The sequence below is a fragment of the Coenobita brevimanus genome, chromosome 6 (assembly GCF_032717465.1).
Source record: "Coenobita brevimanus isolate Jiangsu-jjx chromosome 6, ASM3271746v2, whole genome shotgun sequence".
In the NCBI taxonomy this organism is placed as follows: domain Eukaryota; kingdom Metazoa; phylum Arthropoda; class Malacostraca; order Decapoda; family Coenobitidae; genus Coenobita; species Coenobita brevimanus.
The window spans coordinates 54,828,505-54,849,216 of NC_136959.1; the positions used below are offsets into that span (position 1 = coordinate 54,828,505).

Genomic DNA, 20,712 nt, shown 5'->3' on the forward strand with positions numbered 1-20,712 from the left:
TGGCACATATTTTTCCACTCCCAAATTATAGAGGTCTAGAAAGATTTCTCACTTCCTCTGTATCTCTCCTGTCTCTCGGAATTCTCTCCAATCCGCATTTTCAAAGAATTTTCTCAATCCCGTAAAGTTTGCTTTCCCAAAGTTGTATCTTCCCTGCCTATAAAACTCGTCTCTTGGCACTGCGTTCCCTATTATCATCTGGAACTCAATGACCACATGATCACTTTTTCCTATAGGATAAAGATATTTCAAGGATTCTATTACATCGGGTTCTTTGGTTAGAAGTAAATCTAATCTTGCTGGTGTGTCCTCACCTCGGAATCTTGTCTCCTCTTTGACCCACTGCGTCATCACATTGTTCATTGATATATTTAACAACATAGTGCCCCACGAATCTTCACCGCCTCCTGAGTCCTACTCCTCCCAGTTCACCTCTTTACAATTAAGGTCCCCCATTAAAATTACCTGTATATTGTTGCTTTTCTCAATCACTTTCTGTAAATAATTAGCCATGTCTGACAACATCTCCTGGTATTCATCATCATTCCATGCTTTTGTCTTAGGGGGAACATATACTACTGCCATTTCTCTCCCACCATTCTCTCCAATTTCTAGTTTCATATTTATCACTTCAGCCCGTCCCTCTTCCATTTCCACAGTATCTACAATTATTTTGTTCTTCACTGCTATCATCACTCCTCCTCCCGTTTTTTCTTTTCTGTCTCTTCTCCACAGTTTGTATTTACTATCTCCCATATGGACATCAACATCCTCTCTTAACTCAGTCTCTACAAAGCACAAAACATCAGGTTCATGAACCCTCAAGAAGTCATTGATTTCCAACCTAGCCGATATAAAACCATCAACATTAGTATATGCAACTTTCAAATTTTTGCTGTTGTTTTTTATACCCTCTTCTCTCCTTCTCTCCGTTGGTACCACTTCCTCATTTTCTGATCTATAACTCTCCAATAAAACACTGTCTTCTCTTCCTCCGTTCTCTGTTCGTCTTTTGCCTTTGTTTCCTTTACTAGCTACTTTATTTTAGCTCTTTCTTCCTCATTTGCATCTCTCCTTATCCAAACATTTTTCGCCGTTGATTTAGCTATTATTTCTGCATGATCCAGGAAGAGCTCCGTTGCTGTGTGTGTGTGTGTGTGTGTGTGTGTGTGTGTGTGTGTGTGTGTGTGTGTGTGTGTGTGTGTGTGTGTGTGTGTGTGTGTGTGTGTGTGTGTGTGTGTGCGTGCATGCATGCGTGCGTGCGTGTGCGTGCGTGCGTGCGTGTGTGTGTGTGTAGGGACGCCACACTGGTCAGTGTTTCCCATGCGTCCATTCTTTTACCAAACAAAATTTGTTAAATGAGCACAATGTTCGTCCACTGAAAGTGGTCGTTAAAACAGAAATTCGTTAAATGAGGGTTAGGTATACTGAGGGTTTACTGTTGAAATGATTCATCCATCCATCCATCATTCAATCCTACATTGCTCCATGAGGAGCGTAGGAGCCTGGGGCTAGGCAGTTGGTCCAGACATTTAAGATGAGAGTGACCAGCCTCACTCATCCCTGAGTGGCATTACATGAGCAATCAACCCCAACCACCCCTTGGATATAAACCTTCACTGGCTCAATCCGATTGGAGCGCAATAATTACCCACTAAACCACCAGGTGCCAAACTTCGGTAATATGGTTACCACCCAGCATAGTAAATTTTTTCCTGGTGTACAGGAAACCATTTGGCTTGTCACGCAGTGTAGAGTCACCCACAGGCAGAAGGAAGAGGAAAGAATGAAGGAAAGAAAGACAGAAGAAGGGGTGTAAAGTTACCCGTAGGCTGATGGACAAATGATTCATTATGCATGCAATTCAAATACAGTATATATTTTCCTCAACCTTGCCGAGTTGTAGACCTCATATGAGGCACTATGAAGGTTTGCACAGGCCGCACTGCGTGTCTTATATGAGGTACAATTCACATTAGTCATAAAACAATGACTCAAGAAGGAAACTACTGTGAGCATATATATATATATATATATATATATATAAATACAGTAATCCCTCCAATATCCAACGTAATAGAGCCAAAGGCTTGTCCGGATAGTGATCCTGTCCGGATATTGGGCCCCAGCCTCCTGGACTTGTACTTATGGACCCTAACTCAGAAAAACACCTATACAACTCCCTCTGGACATGCATTGCACCTATTTAAGACACAAATCACACCAATAAGGGACATAAAAGACTGAAATAAATGCAAAAGAACCATAAAATGAGGTTTCAGAGGTGAGTTTATACAATATTAAACATTCTGGGTACTGACAAGTCCCTGGCTCCTGGACTGGTTTGAACCGCCAGTTTGCAGTCCACAGTTAATCCTCTGCACTCTAAATTCTAATTTCTTAACACTGCACAACACTGTAAATTCCCGTGTGTTCTAGTGGAGAGGTATTGCAGTTTATTCACAAAAAACAAGCACCTGTGGCTTGCACTGCTATAAGCATCTGCTCTTGATCAGAGTTTGGCTGTGACTGATGATGATGGCGGGGTAACAGAGTTGCCAGATCGCAAAGGCCACATTACCACTCTCCTCAACTTTTCATTTTTCATTCATTGCCAGACGCCATGTATCCCAAACGGGGTGGCCAAGGGCTTAGAGTTAATTGCTTTTACAGGGAGGGGCACTAATCCTCCACCAACCCCACTTGATACGTAGGGATGCCAACAGCATCTGGTGTTCCCAGGCAGTCACCCATCCAAGTACTAACCAGACCCAACGTTGCTTAACTTCGCTGATCGGACGGGAAGCGGTGTACTCAACGTGGTAAGGCCGTTGGCTTTCATTACCAAATTTAACTTTTCATTACCAAATTCATAAAGCTAGCATTTATTCTTCACTAATTATATATACAAGTGGAAATACATGTAATCACTCACCTTATAATTAACACAATGTTGATTATTTTCACACTATGTAGGGTAGCATATTAATCAGTGAGAGCAAACAATCCACCATCTCCATCCTGTGTATCCTCATACATGTGAAAAATCCATTTGGTAATGCATTATTCTGACTCATTACCAAACGAATTTTTTCATTACCAAATTGGCCCACACTTGGTAATGAAAAATACCAAATGGCAACCCTAACACAGGAGGGGGGAGGGGGAGGAAGGAAGGGGTGAAGGAACCATGGTGTAACAGCTGTTCGGCGCCACACGGCAAATGTTAAATTATGGGAGGGAAAAAAGTCAGACTTTTTTCTTTCTTTTTTTTTGCGGTTTTTGGCCCATTTTGGGAATACTGGATCCCGGGACAATTATGTCCAGTTAGTGGGGATGTTCAGATATTGGGCATTCGGATATTAGAGGGATTACTTATATATATACTGTATATATATATATATATATATATATATATATATATATATATATACACACAGTATATATATATATATACACTCAACCCACGGCTATCACGGGTTCCGCTATAGCGTATCTCGCTATCACACCTATATAAAAAAATACCCAAATACCTTTATCACGCACTAAATGCCGGCTATCACGCACCACAAATGTTCGAAAATTTAAAAAGGGCCAGGCTCCAGTGCTCCACCCAGCCAACAAAAGCTTCACTCCGTGATTGGTCATGTGACATCAGTGCCAGCCGAGCACTGATTGGCCGCCTGACCGAGCCTCCTGCACGCCAAACCATTCAAGTGCGCACCCTCAGACCGTGAACAGTGATAGCGAGAACAATAACCTTTTTTATGATATGACCATGGCCAACGTACCCCCTCCCCGTCCCCCTACCATCACCCAACATAATGCTGCGGCACCTGGCAGGGAAATAAAGAAGAGGAAGAACCTATGTTATGCAGATAAACTGGAAATGTGAAACTTATAGAGAATGGTGAGACCAAGCAAAGTGTGGGGAAGAAACATAACATCAATGAATGAACTGTGAGGGGTATTTATAAGAATCATGATCACATCATAAAACATGCTCATTTTTAGACTATTATATATTAATATGTGGTACAAAAAAGGTATCTTAGGGGTAAATATTGAGGTCATGGACCAATTAGAATTATTACCATAAGTTCTTCAATTCGGCTATCACGGTTTCGGCTATAGCGCAGCCATAGCAGGACCAATTGGGAGTGATAGCCGAGGGTTGAGTGTATGTATATATATATATATATATATATATATATATATATATATATATATACCCACTGCAAATTGACTTAGGACCTACACACAGAATTGCTATGGGAGAGTTGTCTGTCACTGCTTTGTTTTTCCACCTCTACCAAGTGAATTTTTTAGGCAAAGAAGTAACTGGCAACTCCTCTGGTGTTGGTGGGAGCTGGTGAAACACTCAGCACATCAGTGCTTGCCTGGAAGCAAGAGTGGGAGTATATGTTCCTGTCGCTCTGAGCTTGCACCTCCCTCTATTTCTGTATGCATTACTGTTTGCCCTGTTATCTTCCTAGAGTCGAGCTGTCATGCCTGGAAAGTACTGCTCAAGGGATAAGAGGGTCCGTATCATTGCATGGAGGCACGATAATGCCCCTATCAACACGATTTGTGAACGTACTGGATGCACAAAGTCGACCGTCATGAAGATTCTTGCTGCAGAGCATGGCCTGCCACCTGATGTCGTACCAGAGCCCAAACATGGTGGTGGAAAGAAGAGGACGGCTTCCAGAGGTACAGATACGCTTCTGAAGAGGGAAGTAATCAAGAATCCTAAATTGACAGCAGCAGAATTGAAGAGAATGCATCCCCAGCTGTTAAAAGACGTCTCAATTCAAACTATCCAACACCGCTTGCAGAAGGAGCTGGGTTTGCCAAGCCGTACCACAGCCAAGAAACCACTTCTCACCGATCGCATGAAGAAGCAGTGCATTCAGTTTGCCAAGAAGTATGCACACTGGACATCAGATGAGTGGAAAAAAGTTATGTTTTCCGATGTAAGCATATTGCAAGTGTTCCAGGTGCTTACTGCCAAGGTTCGTTGCACTGCCTCCCATAGTCTAAATGACCCTGCTTACACGGTGCCGACTGTTAAGCACCGTCAATCAATAATGGTATGGGGGTGTTTCTCAGGTGAAATGGGAAAGGGAGACCTTTACTTTCTTCTTAAGAACTTGATGATGAATGGTGGCCAGTACATTCAAGTTCTGAAAGATCAACTGTTAAACTTTTTTGCTAATCATGGGTGCGACTTCTTCATGCATGATTCAGCTTCATGTCACAAGTCAAGAAAGGTAAGAAAATGGCTTCAGGATAATCGGATTGAGGTCCTCGACTGGCCTGGCAACAGTCCGGATCTAAATCTGACAGAAAACTGCTGGGCAAATATGAAGAAAATCATGGTGGAGAAGAAGATACCCAATCTGGACAACCTCAAGACAGAACCGACAAATGTTTGGTGCAAAGATATGTCCTTAGATTACTTTAGAGATCTAAGTGATTCCATGCCAAAACGCATCCAACTGGTCTTGAAAAACAAGGGAAACATGATTTCATATTAATGAATGGCATTTAAGAACAAACACTGTGATATACAGTCGACCCTCTGTCTTCGCGGGGGTTAGGGGCCTGAGACCCCTGTGGAGATCGAAAATCTGTGTAAAATTGGTGCCCCCCTAAAAACACCCCTAGCCCCCCCATTTCCTTCTTTACTGAAAGAAAACCCCTGTGTACATGTCAATAAACACTTTATTTATAATTAAAGTACGAAAAAAACAGTTTAATTGCGTAGGTGGATGGCCGCTCACACCGCTCGTCACAGCAACACTCTCACCCTCCACCACCGTTACCAGGATTTTCCCTACCGTAACTTGTCCAGCAATTCTACCTTCTCCAGCAGGGTCATTACCTTCTTCTGGTGCTTTAGGGTGCCTTCAGGAGATGTCTTGGCTGCTCTCTTAGGGCCCATGGTAGATAAAATGATGGTGTCACGGAGAGATCAGCAAGTACAAGCACACACAAGCGTGGTCACAGTGAGAATGGGTTTCAGGACGATTCGCCGTCAAGTAAATTCGCAGTCACAACAATAACAAGACAATTTGCCGTCAGGACGATTCCCCGTCATTTATTTACATATTATAATAGTCTTTTAAATCTACGAGTTTTAAAAGTGGTGGTGGTTTATTTTTTATAATAAATGTAATGACATCTGTTGAGGCTCAGCCATATCTTTCCCCACGGTTTGCATCCACTATGGCCGATCAAAATAACACGTTGGATATTGTCATTTGAGATGAATATATACTTGTACCTCTTCAAAGTCGATTTAAAATATACCCAGGATGTTGTAGTACCAATGAAAATTAATGAAGACAGCTATGGGTGACGCTAGAATATAAATCAAAGTCGACTACAGAGAAGTAGAAACATGTTAATTATTGGCTAAAAGTGCAACTTATAAATGATATCCAAAGCCTACACTATGGAATGAACACAGACTTTGATAGATCCCCCTGAAAATTAGTTTTTAAAGTATTAATTATTCAAAAATAAGGATATTTATAAAATGACAGGGAATCATCCAGGGTGCGAATTGTCCTGATGGGGAATCGTCCATGTTTTGATGGCGAATTAACTTGACGGCGAATTATCTCGGAACCTGAGAATGAGAGAGCTTGCCGCGAGAGATTCAAAACAATGCGAGGGTGGTGTGGGTGGCGCAGCGGGCGGTATGCAGCGTGTGGCGTGCAATTTGAATGTGTTTCCATTTTTCTCTGGACTTCAAAAAAGGTGGTTTGGTTTCTATGGTGACAAACCGCAAACAATCGAAACAGCAAACAGAGGAACCACGAGGACAGAGGGTCAACTGTACTATGATTTCTGTGTTTTTTAATACCTTGTGGGAGGAAGTCCTACTTCAATTTGAAGTAGCTGTGTATGTGTATATAAATACAGTAACCTCCCAAATAACGAGAGGGTTAGGTTCCTGGAGAGGTCGCATTAGTTAAAAATGCGTTATCTAAACATAATTTTCCCATAAGAAACAATGGTAATATTGGGGGTTACGTTCCTGGACACAGGGAAAGCCTACCCATTTGGGGAGCTATGCTACTCTAAACTTAAAAGCAACAATATTAATTTGAAAGAAAATCCACACAAGAAATAAAAACAGTATATCTGGGGAGAAATAAACAAATTTGAGCCCTAGTTGGGCCGAAGCATTGTTTACTTCTCCCCAAATACATACTGTATTCTTTTCTTACGTGGATTTTCTTTCAATTCTGCTTCATTCATGGCATTGTGAAAGTTCCACAACATTATTAATGCATTAGTGTCATAAAACCACTACAGTAAAAGCAACATTTTCATTACAGTAAGTAGGTCACAAACAATAACAACACACAGCCTCACTTCATCTATGCATCACTAGTCGTCTGCTGCTGTCCCTCCTCCCCTCTCTCCCGCCGCTCCCCACCCTAAATTTGTTGTCCCTCCTTGCTCTGCTGTCCTTCCTCTTCCTCTTCTTTTGACTCCTGTGCTACTGGCGATGAAGATAACTCCCTTAAGTTTTCTGTCTTCTTCATAAAGAACTGATCTATCTTGTCCTGAGTGGTTTTCTTCTTTCTGTTCTGCAGCATCAAGTTGTAACAATTTAGATCTGTCATCACTTTCCTCGTCAAATTTTGTCCGAAAATGAGCCAAATGGCTCAGAATGGGGCCAAACTTCATTTCCGAATACAGTAAAACCTCGATATAACGGACTTCAATAGACCGGAATTCACTTTTATTGGACTGGAGGAGCTACCGGACTAAATTCCTATATATCGGAAAAAGTCTGATAGAGCCAGAAGCAGTCCGGACTGCCTGACCATTTCAGCTGTGTTCACCACAATAAGGTAAATAAAGGACATGTTTATCAGTGTACACTACAGTTTCGTTTTCGTTTTTAAAGGCTCCAACATGCTTGCATGTGTCGGCCTTGGTCACCTAATGGCAGCTCTCCACGCTGCACGATCCATTGCAACCTCCCTGTTCAGTCCCTTAACCCTAAGGTCACACTTAATGACCTCGTCCCATGTCTTTCTCAGTCTACCCCTCATAACCCCACCCCCAATATTAACACTTCTCACCTTCCTCACCCAATTATCATCCCCCATCCTCTCCACATGTCCAAACCACCTCAATCTACCTCTCCTCATCACAACACCAATACACTCCAGTCCCATCCTACCTCTCAACTCTTCCATTGTAAACCCAGCCCCTCCAGGCCTTGGACGCAGGGACGCACTACACATCCACCTAATCATTGTCATTTCTGTACGTCTGAGCCGGCGAATATCTTCCTCCTTCACTGCCCAGGTCTCACTGCCATACAGCATTACACTCCTAACACATGCTGCATACAAAGACCCCTTAGCATGTAGGGAGAGCCCTCTCAACGTCAGGAGAGGCAAGAGTTCCCTGAACTTCTTCCAACCACTTCTCACCCTAGCCACAGAGCTAGCTCCAGCCCCACCTCCAGCACACATGTCTCCCAAATAACAAAACTCTTCCACACACTCAAGAGATTCACCAGCAAGTTCAATCCTTTCACGTCTGACGATCTCCACCTGCTCACCCCGGCACCCCGTACACATAAAATCAGCATTATCTCGCAGTCTACCTCTGATACCACTACATCTCTTATGCACCCATTTATCACACACACCGCACAAGATGGAATTACTTCTCACGCCCTTGTGGCAAACTGCACATGGCCACTCTCCCTCGTCATTGACAGTACCGCCACCAACCCTAGATATCATCACTTTTGTTTTATCTGCATTTACCCTTAAACCCTTTTGCCCCATACCATCTCTCCACTTCCTAAACCTTTCCTCCGCCTCCCTTTCATTCTCTGCAATCAACACCAAATCATCAGCATACAACAACTCCCACGGGAGTCCGTTTCTAAAGTCACGTGAAAGGGCTTCAAGTACCATGATAAACAACATGGGACTCAAGACTGACCCCTGATGCACACCAACATTCACGGAAAACTCATCACTCAAATCTCCATTCACTCTCACCTGGGTGTGAGCACCCACATACATGGCCATAACCACCCTAACCAGCCACTCCTCCAAGCCAAGCTTTCTCATTGCCCACTTCACCACCTCTCTAGGGACTCTGTCAAAGGCCTTTTCCAAATCAACAAAAACAAAATAAAGATCCCTTCTCCTACCGATATATTTTTCCTGAAGCTGTCGAACAATGAATATGGCATCAGTGGTCCCCCAACCTGGCATGAACCCAAACTGAAGCTCATCAATATTCACTCTTTCTCTAATCATACCTTCTAAAACTCTCTCCATTACCTTCATTATCTGATCTAAAACACAGTATTATTATATATATCATACCATTTGATTAATGTAGTGAAGTTATAACACAGTACACTACCGCAATGGTAGTCAAAACAGTTTAAAAACTGTTCATGCGATCCGGACTAATGTCTGATGTATCAGAAAAAGTCTGGATTAGCAGGGGGAAGTCTGGATGTCGCTTTTATTGGAATTTCGCATTTTTCGGAATGGTTTGGGCCCCAATTAGTCCGTTATAGTGAGGTCTTACTGTAATATAGTTCAAATAAAACCGGTTTAAGCAAAAGGCAAATAAAAAATTGTATTTATGCATAAACTGCCACACATGGTCTATCAGCTCAGGACTGTTCAAGGCGCGCGCGGCTAATTTGAAACCATCAAGTACGAGTAAAGTCGCGTTAAATCGAGAAACTTTTGTTAGTTAAACATATCTCCATAAACATTTGCTCATGTTAAAATGAAAACGCGTTTTTTAAACTCGCATTAGTTGAGAGGTAACTGTATATATATATATATATATATATATATATATATATATATATATATACACTCGACCCTCTATTTCCCATTCCCTGAATTCCCGGATTTCGGATTTCACAGACACAGGCTGAAGCCGGGCAATACTGTATTATCAATATGACTACGTGGTGTAATAATAAAAGAACAACACCATGTGGGCTGCCAGACAAAGATCTCAAGCTTCTTTGCACCGTGGGTTAGTAGGCCACGGTCGCCTCACCCAGATGCTGCTCACCCCAATACTGCACCCGAATAACCTCAACCTGGCCCCAGTGGTGTCACCCAGTCACACACAAACGTCACTGATGACTCCGGCTCCAAATAACAAGTTATTCTGGAGTCCCACTATATGATCACGGCATACATAGTATCACCTACAACGTTTCAGTATGTATTTATACTTTCCATTTATACTGTATTTATGTTTATATTTATGTTACTTCAGTAAGTACAGCATTTATATTTACGTTACTGTGTCAATGTTGTTATTTCATGTACAGTACTGTGTATGTTAGTTATGCTGGTATAGGTAGTTTACATTCCAGAATGCTCCGGAATATCAGAATTATTGCAGGACAGTATTAGAGAATTCGCACAAAGTATGGTAAAAGTACGGGGAATGGTATGTGGAGCCGGTCTTTTGTGATTCCTGGACTTTTGGGGTTCTCGGACTGGTTCCCCTCCCCCCTTTTAATCTGGGAAATGGAGTGTGTGTGTGTGTGTGTGTGTGTGTGTGTGTGTGTGTGTGTGTGTGTGTGTGTGTGTGTGTGTGCATATGAGGCGTCTAGAGCCAAAGGGGCATCCCCACCAATATACTGGTTTTGAGTTAGGTAGGGGAGACAACAGGCTTAACCCTCTTCTCAGTGACAGCACTGGTTGCCATACAAGATTCGGCCTTCTGGACAGTGGTAGAGGGGCTCAAAGTCACGTGGTTTTGTCCATGCTGCCGGGCGAACAAATCAGAGCAGGCAGGCATCTAAGCCACACAGCCCAAACCAATTAGCATTCTCACTCTCTGCCACTCCCCCAGAGCAGCCAATCAGCAAGCGTGTGGCCCGCCCGGTGTGCTGGTGAGACTTCCCTCCCGTATTAACTGAGGTGTCTAATTATTACGTATTGGATTTTTACCCCATTTATCGTAGATTATTGGTGACAAGATGAGCTGTTGTTATTGGGGTTGAAGGGGGGGTGACAAGATGAGTTCATCACATAGTTACAGTGAGGAGGTGGTGCCTATAACCTCTCGTAAGTGTCAGAAGTGTGTGGAGAAGTGGAAAAAGGTAGAAAGGAAGAGGAAAAGAGAGTGGTGAGGGGAGACAGCGGGAGGGGGCGTGGCACCGAGGAGGCAGAGCTGGATGTCGTTCTCCTAGATGACGACCCCACCATTTAACCCCCCACTACCCCTTCTCAATTTACTTAAGCACTACACTACTTTTTTTTTTTTTAGTGTTATTATTTCAATCTATTATGGTAGAGGAAAAATAATAACTGCATTGATTTCAGATTTAGTTGTCAAAAACGTGAAATTACAGTAATAATCATTCGTTTATTAATATTAAGTGAACTGGAATCTTCAGTTAATAAATTTTTGTACATTAATACATTCGTTGATGTTTTTTCTGCCATGTTTTTAAATCCCTACAATATGTTATTATGCCCATTTATAAATTGGGGGTTTGGTTTACTGCCTATTTTGTGGTTACGGTTATTACTGTTTTGTTTTTTTGGCTGTACATGTAAAGCATAGGCGCTGATGATCATTTAGATGTATAAAAGGTCTGTTTATTGCCTTCTGGTTGTGACGTTGCCATAAACACAACTTTAAAGCGTCATAACTCAAAAGTACATTTTGGCGCCGATGCCCCTTTGGTTCTAGACGCCTCATATATACCACACAGATATAGATATATATATATAGATAGATATATATATATATATATATATATATATATATATATATATACAGTAATCACTCTAATATCCGGACGCCCAATAACCGAACATCCCCACTAACCGAACCTTATCGTCCTGGGATCAAATATTCCCAAAATGGTCCGAAAATCCAAAAAAATAAAAAAATAAAACGATTTTTTGCCGTCCGTAATTTGAACTTGCCGCGCGCGCCGCGTGAGAGCATTGTTTTGGTTCGTCATTCCTCCGACGTCCGATAGAGCGCCGCTGCATCCTCCCCACTTCCCGCCTGTCTCTCACCGCAACTGGACCTACGCTCTTCGCCATGGCTGCCCATGTGCTCATTTTTGTGGTGGTGCCGTACTTGCTGCAAGGCCTCCTGCTGCTCTCTGCCCTCCTCTTAGTGTGTGTGATGATGGCCCCGCCTCCTGAGAAAAGGAAGAGAGTGGTGTTGACTCTGGAGAAGAAATGGGAGATATTGGAGAAAGTTGATGCGGGTTGGTCTTCTTCACGCATTCTCCGCGAGTTTAACCTGGCCCGGTCGACTTTGTTCGATATCAAGCGTTCCCGAGACAAGCTCATGCAGTACACGGCGACTTCTCGTCGAGAAGCAAACGCAACGTGGAAAGGAAGGTTATGTTTACCCCCAAGTATGCAGAAATCGACCGATCCACGTTGATTTGGTATCGACAGCAACGTGCAGCTGGTGTGATGGTACGTGGAACGGAGCTGAAGGCTGCTGCTGAGAAGTTTGCAAGGCTTCACGACGCCCTAGACTTCAAGGCATCCGAGGGTTGGCTCTTCGCGTTCAAGTTGCGACATGGCCTTACTAACCGTAAAGCACATGGCGAAGCATTGGACGCTAACGAGGATAGAGTTGACGAGTTTCGGCACAAGGTGAAAGGCTTGATCGACAGGGAGGGCCTCACTCTCGGTCAAGTCTATAACGCTGACGAAACTGGCCTATTCTATCGCTCGGTGCCAACAAACACTCTAGCCGATGAGACGGAGAAGCGTGTACCTGGCCGCAAGCTTTCTAAGGAACGGATATCTGCTTTGTGTTGTGCCAATGCTAACGGCATGCACCGGCTTAAGCCCGTTATTGTTGGCCGTGCAAAGCAGCCTCAGTGCCTTCGTGGGGTGATGGATGTCCTTCCTGTCGTATGGTACCATTCTTTGAAAGCATGGTTCACAGCTGTGATTTTCAAAGACTGGTTTCACCGTCACTTCATCAAGGAGTTCATCCAGTACCAGACGAAGACACTGGGAATTCCTCGCGACCAGGTAAAGGCTCTCCTTCTCCTCAACAATGCACCTGCCCACCCGTGCGACAAGGACTTGGTTGCTGAGAATGGCCGTATTAGGTGCATGTTTCTGCCACCTAATACGACTGCTCTCATTCAACCCATGGACCAAGGAGTGATCGTGGCAACAAAGCGCCTGTACCGTCGGAAGTTCCTGGACGAGGTGATGGCTGTTCTCGAGGACGAGGACGAGCGCAGGGAAGGACGTGACACTCGAGGCAAGCGGACTTTGGAAAACCTTCGCCGCTACAACATCAAGTCTGCGCTGTACAACTGGGCTAGTGCATGGAAGGAAGTCCCTGTGAAAACTCTTGAAAATGGTTGGTCTCGTCTGCTTCTCGGAACAGATGTGGAGTACGATTTCCTAGGGTTTGACGTGGATGACTTCCATGCACGGCTACGTATGCACAGCGACGATGTTAATGTGGACGATGTTCGTGAGTGGTTTGACGACGACGAGGGCAATCCTGGGTATCAGACGTTGTCTGATATCGAGATTGCGTCTTCGGTTGCTGGTGTCAGTCCCGAACTTGAAGATTCCGACGACGAAGGCGATGATGATGTGGACTCCTCTCAGCAGGACACTACTCCAGCCATCCCCAAGCTGAGCGCACTCCGGAAACATCTAGAGTTCGTCCTAGACTACCTGGAACACCCGGACTGCGACAGGGAGATGGGGCCCTTGGGACTCATGGAGGAAGTGCGTGCTTTCCGGCAGCGCATCATCAATCGCCAGAATCGTCGGTCCTTGCATCAGTCAACGATTGACAGTTTTTTCAGGCCCGTGACCCCCGCTGTGCCAAACCCTGGTTCCACTCCATTGCCTCCCCAAGACAGGCCCTCATGCTCCGAGCCACAGCCCAGCACATCAGCTACAGTGGAGTCACCGCTCGATGTGAGTTTGCGGCTATCTTCAGAGTCTTCTGTAGTCGGTACGCCATCACCACGACCCACCGATGCACCCCTTGGTCGCCTGCCAGTGATACTCTCGGACTCTGACAGTGAATAAACAGCAAGAACTTCTCCACTAGACCACACGGGAATTTTGAGTGTTGTGCACTGAAAAAAACGGTGTGTTGTGTTAAGGTTTTCAAAATGAGAGAAAAGACTCAGTAGAAAAGAAATTTAACGTAACTAACCTTTGTTTTGGCTTTGGAAAATAAAAAAAACTTGGGAAAAGTTAATGTGCAACACTAAATTACAATGGAACATTATTTGGACTAAAGTGAACACTGTGAAGAGAACGGACTTCTGTGTGTTATTGACTAAGTTCAGTGCAAGACTTCAGGAAGAGTGTACTGCACGTGCTTCAGGAAATCGTTCTTACTATCAGAGTCCGAGAGGAGGCGGTTATTCATCGAGGTGGCCAGGGACTTGCTGTAAGTAGCCAGAATGTTTCATATTGTACTTTTTTCCATACTATACTTACCAGAATGTGTCATACTGTACTTTTTTCCATACTATACTTACCTCATGCATGTGCAGTAGGAATGTGTTTTTCAGAGTTAGGTTCGGTTAGAGTCCATAAGAACCAGAATGTTTATTAATGTATGAACATACTTCTAAACCCTCATTTTATGTTTCTTTTGCATTTATTTCAGTCATTTATGTGCCTTATTGGTGTGATTTGGGTGTTAAATAGGTGCTATGCATGTCCGGAGGGAGTTGTATAGGTGTTTCTCTGAGTTAGGGTCCATAAGTACAAGTCCATAAGCTGGGGCCCAATATCCGGACGAAACCAATATCCGAACCTACTGATGGCTCTATTGATCCGGATATTGGAGGGGTTACTGTATATATATATATATATATATATATATATATATATATATATATATATATATATATTACAGTATACACTCAACCCCCTGCTATCGTGCGTTCAGCTATCACGCTTATCTGCTATCACGCACACATCAAATGCACAACCATACATGCTATCACACACCCCAAGACCGCTATCACGCGTCGAGTTTGAAGACAGGCTAAGCAAAACTTATTCACACGGCACTTCATACGAGGTTTGCAGAGGATACAATGGTTAATCAGAAAGGTAACATGGTAAAATTCCCGATTATAGCACGGGCATTTGGAATGCATCTGAACGGATTCCTGCCGAGGACATGACGGGCAAAACAGTGACCAAAACCCATTCAGCTCGAAAGAATATATCGTACTACAGCATTGAAATTTAGCCTAACACTGAATGCTTATTAATATTGTATTTTAGAATAAATATCAATCGTTTTGAAACCCTCATAAAGAGTTAATATTTCTTATGCCGAGAAAACTGTGATGTCGATAAAGTAATCACGTGTTTACAACTGAGACAGGGCTCTGACGACAGTGTGAGGAACGTGTGTGATAGTGTCCAAGTTTTGTTCCACCTAAAAGTTCCTCAGCCATTCCTGATATAAGGTACCATGTGATACCCCCTTTAGCTGTGGACACTAAAGAAATGGAGACAGCCAAAGAGATCTGGCAGCAACTAGGCCACTCCCAAGCCTCGGAACCCATCAAACCACCCAAGCCGTAATCCTTATAAAAGTTTGATGGCCTTTTATGTTGTTTATTTATTCATTATACTGTTATTATTAATATAATAATGCTTTATTTCATGTTAAGGAGAGATTGGCAGGAAATCATAGGCATAAAGTGGTTAAAAGTTAGAAAAATGGGCCACCGAAAAACCAATTAGAAATTTTCCCATTGATTGTTCAGTTCAGCTATCGCGTATTCAGCTATCACGCGCGTTTCCTGTGACCAATTAGGCGCGATAGCAGGGGGTTGAGTGTATACATACAGGTGGGGAGGGCAGAAGGTGTGTCAGGGTCGACTGCCGAAATGTTGAAGGCCTCAGGAGATATAGGTGTGAGGTTAGTCACTGACCTGATAAATATGATTATACAATTAAACCTCGTTTAACGGCACCCTAGGGGGCCCTGAGCATACCGAAAAAAAAGAAACTCCATTAGATTGGGGCTTACACCTATCGATACCCCCAGAACTCACGCTAACACAATTTAACACAGTTTTAAGCATATAAAAGTGTGCAGACATACAAATCAATAAAAAAAATTTATATATAGAACAAAAGAAAGCAGGTAGGTGTGGTGTTGTAGTGAAGTACAGTACAGTAATCCAGGTAAGTACAGTACAGCTGAGTCTTCATACAACACAAGATAGGTTATGTAGAACCACGTGCAAAATCGATTTCACGCTAAAACGTGACATATATTTACATGTAAAATAGGGGGTTGGGTTCTAGAACCCTCATATTTTTTGTTAAAAATATATTTAATGATAGATTATTAGAAATATGTCTACCTTAAGACACCGAAGACTGTGTGTTTACATATGACCTCACCGAATGGACACATCAATGCACAGCTACTGCATTCTAACCTAACCTAACAGATTAGTTTTGCCCCCTAATACTCCCCATAAAAATTTTGATCACCAAGGACTGCCACTAAGCCTCTTGACAGTCCTCATTAGAAATCAAACATAAACTTGACCTAAATAACACGTGAATAATGGCCGGCCAGCATCACGCATATTTCTTCACAAATCACTTTCGGTACTTAAAAAAAAAAAAAAAAAAAAAAAAAAAAAAAAACAGTGTGAAACTTTTTGAAAGCCGTTAGTCATCAACAATAAAGGGGGAAAAAAAAAACTATAAAGAAGTCGTCAGCATGAAGTGATTGTGTATCTCACTTTTCAGATACACACGAATGCAGAAATCGTGAAAAATAAACAAGTCAGCCAAACAGTATAATTTGTATGGCGGTATAATTCACAAGAACTGAACTCACATAATTATCCTGCCTAACTGTTTATGTCAACATGGAGTGTCTTCACGTAACATAAGATCCGAATTTACTTGACCAAAGATCGTCAGTTTATAAAAAAAAGATCGAGCACAAAGCCTTTTTTTCTTCTTCTTTTCACACTCACTGCACTAAAAGGCGAATACATGAATTTTACTGCTCCATCATTAACTTTTTTTTTCCAACAAAGAAAACTATCCACATCGTAAACATCCCAACTCATTTTATCTGCCTGATCATTTGCATTTAAACTGCAACACTACATGCCACTTTGTCCAACAATTTTACATTTTCATTTAGAATAAATGCTTTTCTTGTGTTCATAGCACTTTCAGTGTGCTTAGGCATAACTATAGTTAGTTTGCAACCACGTGCTCAGTTCTGAGAGGAAACGAGAAGCAAGGAAATAAGCAAATAAACTTCTCATCACAGCGACTGTTCACACGACACTGAGGTAGGCAGCAGGCTGTGGCTGGTGGTATGGGGGTCACGTGGGTCAGGTCGGGTCGAGGAAACCAATCAGTGACCGACAAAAGCATAACACACGAGTTGTATCTGGAAATCTAGTACCAAAACACCCATTTCCCACAGTTTCTCTCACGTAATTGAGTGGTATTACTGTGCTATCGTGTAATTATGGGAGAAAGTATATGCTCGTGTTATTGTGAGATCGTTGTTTCGTTTGGTCTTAAAGCACAACTCTATTGTACAGTAATCCATTGGCAGGTTGGAGTAAAACAGATGGCACTATTTAAATAAGTTCACTAAGTTATGAAGTCTATTACACAAGTTCTTAAATCTAACCTTACATGCTAATTTTTTCACTTTGGGGTCAGGCTAGGTGGGAGGAAGACTGTGTGAGCATGAACATACCCAGTTGGTGGGAAACTGCAAACAGACGATCGAGATGCTTGCAGCGCCCGCCACATTTTAATTTCTTTCTAATTTTTACCCATTGGGGGGGAATTTTAAAAAATTTTTTGCATAAATATTCCTCGGGAGATTTGTGCCGTTAGTTTGGGGTTGCCGTTAGAATGAATGCCGTTAAATCAAGGTTTTACTGTATATGAGTGTCTTGTCCCAGATGATTGGTTGAAGAGTGTCATTGTAAATGTGTATAAAGGGAGGGGTGATGCCCTGGAAAGAGGAAATTACAGAGGTATAAAGCTTTTAGATCAGATAATGAAGGTAATGGAGACAGTTCTAGAAGGTATGATTAGAGAAAGAGTGAATACTGATGAGATGCAGTTTGGGATAATGCCAGGCAGGGGGACCACTGATGCCATATTCATCGTTCGACAGCTTCAGGAAAAATATATTGGGAAGAAAAAGGATCTGCATTTTGTTTTTGTTGATTTGGAAAAAGCCTTTGACATAGTCCTTAGAGAGGTGGTGAAGTGTGCAATGAGAAAGCTTGGCTTGGAGGAGTGGCTGGTTAGGGTGGTTATGGCTATGTATGTGGGTGCTCACACCCACGTAAGAGTGAATGGAGATTTGAGTGATGAGTATTCCGTGAACGTTGGTGTGCATCAGGGGTCAGTTTTGAGTCCCATGTTGTTTATCATGGTACATGAAGCCCTCTCACGTGACTTCAGAACCAGACTCCAGTGGGAGATGTTGTATGCTGATGATTTGGTGTTGATTCTAGAGAACGAGACAGAGGCGGAGGAAAGATTTAGGAAGTGGAGAAATGGTATGGGGCACAAGGGCTTAAGGGAAAATGCAGATAAAACAAAAGTGATGATATCTAGGGTTGGTGGTGGTACTGTCAAAGACGAGGGCGAGTGGCCATGTGCAGTTTGCCACAAAGGTGTGGGAAGTAATTCCATCTTGTGTGGTGTTTGTGATAAATGGGTGCACAAAAGATGTAGTGGTATCAGAGGTAGACTGTGAGATAATGCTGACTTTATGTGCATGGCATGTCGGGGAGAGCAGGTGGAGATTGTCAGGCGGCCAAGGATTGAACTTGCTGGTGAGTCTCTTGAGTGTGTGGATGAGTTTTGTTATTTGGGAGACATGTTGTGTGCTGGAGGTGGGGCTGGAGCTAGCTCTGTGGCTAGGGTGAGAAGTGGTTGGAAGAAGTTCAAGGAGCTGTTGCCTCTCCTAACATTGAGAGGACTCTCCCTACGTGCTAAGGGGTCTTTGTATGCAGCATGTGTTACGAGTGTATTGCTGTATGGTAGTGAGACCTGGGCAGTAAAGGAGGAGGATATTTGCAAGCTCAGACATACAGAAATGACAATGATTAGGTGGATGTGTAGTGCGTCCCAGTGTGCAAGGTCAGGGGGGGCTGGGTTTATGTTGGAAGAGTTGAGAGGTAGGATGGGACTGGAGTGTATTGGTGTTGTGATGAGGAGAGGTAGATTGAGATGGTTTGGGCATGTGGAGAGGATGGGGGATGATAACTGGGTGATGAAGGTGAGAGGTGTTAATATCAGGGGTGGGGTTATGAGGGGTAGAACGAGAAAGACATGGGACGAGGTCATTAAGTGTGACCTCAGGGTTAAGGGACTGAGCAGGGAGGCTGCAACAGGTTGTGCAGCATGGAGAGCCGCCATTAGGTGACCAAGGCCAACGCATGCAAGCATGATGGAGCCTTCAAAAACGAAAACGAAAACATAATATATATATATATATAAATATATATATATATATATATAACGAAAACATAATATATATATATATATATATATATATATATATATATATATATATATATAGTGTATGTGTGTGTGTAACATATCTATCTATCTATCTATATATATATATATATATATATATATAGTGTATGTGTGTGTGTAACATATCTATCTATCTATCTATATATATATATCTATATATATATTCATCCATCCATCATCCAATCCTACATTGCCCCATGAGGAACGTAAGAGCCCGGGGCTAGGCACTTGGTCCCGACATTTAAGATGAAAGTGACCAACCTCACTCATCCCTGAGTGGCATTACGTGAGCAATCAACCCCAACTACCCCTCGGATATGAACCTTCACCGGCTCAATCCGACTGGAGCGCAATAATTACCCACTAAACCACCAGGTGCCAAAATTTGGTTATATGGTTACCACCCAGCATAGTAAATGGTTTCCTGGTGCACAGGAAACCATTTGGCCTGTCACTCATATATATATATATATATATATATATATATTGCCAGAAGCCACAATCCCGTAAGGGGTGGCCATTTGACTTTGAGTTATTTGTTTTATGGGGAGGGGCACTAATCCTCCACCAACCCACTTGCTGACACGTAGGGAGCACTTATGGTTTGGTTATATGGTTACCACCCAGCGTAGTAAATGGTTTCTTGGCTTACAGGAAACCATTTGGGTTGTCACTCAATGTAAAGCCACCTGTAAAGGAAAGAAAAGCAATAAGACGTGACAGGAAAGATTGGAGAAATATGAAGAGAGGAGGGCAGACACAAATAGAATGATAAAGGCTAAGGAAGAAGTAGGCAGCTCTACAGCTCTACATCAAGTGAGTGGATGATGGTCGCCACCACCTACCACAAATATAATATATATATATATATATATTGTGTGTGTAATATATATATAGTGTGTGTGTGTTATAATATACATATATATATATATATATATTTATACTGTATATTTGTGGTAGGTGGGGGCACTCACCATCCACTCACTCGATGTAGTGCTGCTCTCGGATGTCTGCCCTTTCCTCTCCTCTCTCCATTCCTTCCTTCCTCTTCTGTCTTTCTTTATTTCATTTTTTCCTTGTCCTTCTGCCTAAGGGTGACTTTACATTCCCTCTTTTGTCTTTCTTT

The 20,712-nt window shown here is 42.7% G+C and overlaps 1 protein-coding gene and 1 non-coding gene across 2 annotated transcripts in view; both read right to left on the minus strand.

Annotated features, from left to right (window-relative positions):
• The window catches only part of LOC145399783 (uncharacterized), a 192,194-nt gene that overhangs the window by 146,034 nt on the left and 25,448 nt on the right, over positions 1-20,712 (minus strand). The window lies entirely within an intron of this gene.
• LOC145403217 (5S ribosomal RNA) lies at positions 2,718-2,836 on the minus strand. The gene has a single exon (XR_013897949.1). It is a non-coding gene; the product is annotated as a 5S ribosomal RNA (ribosomal RNA).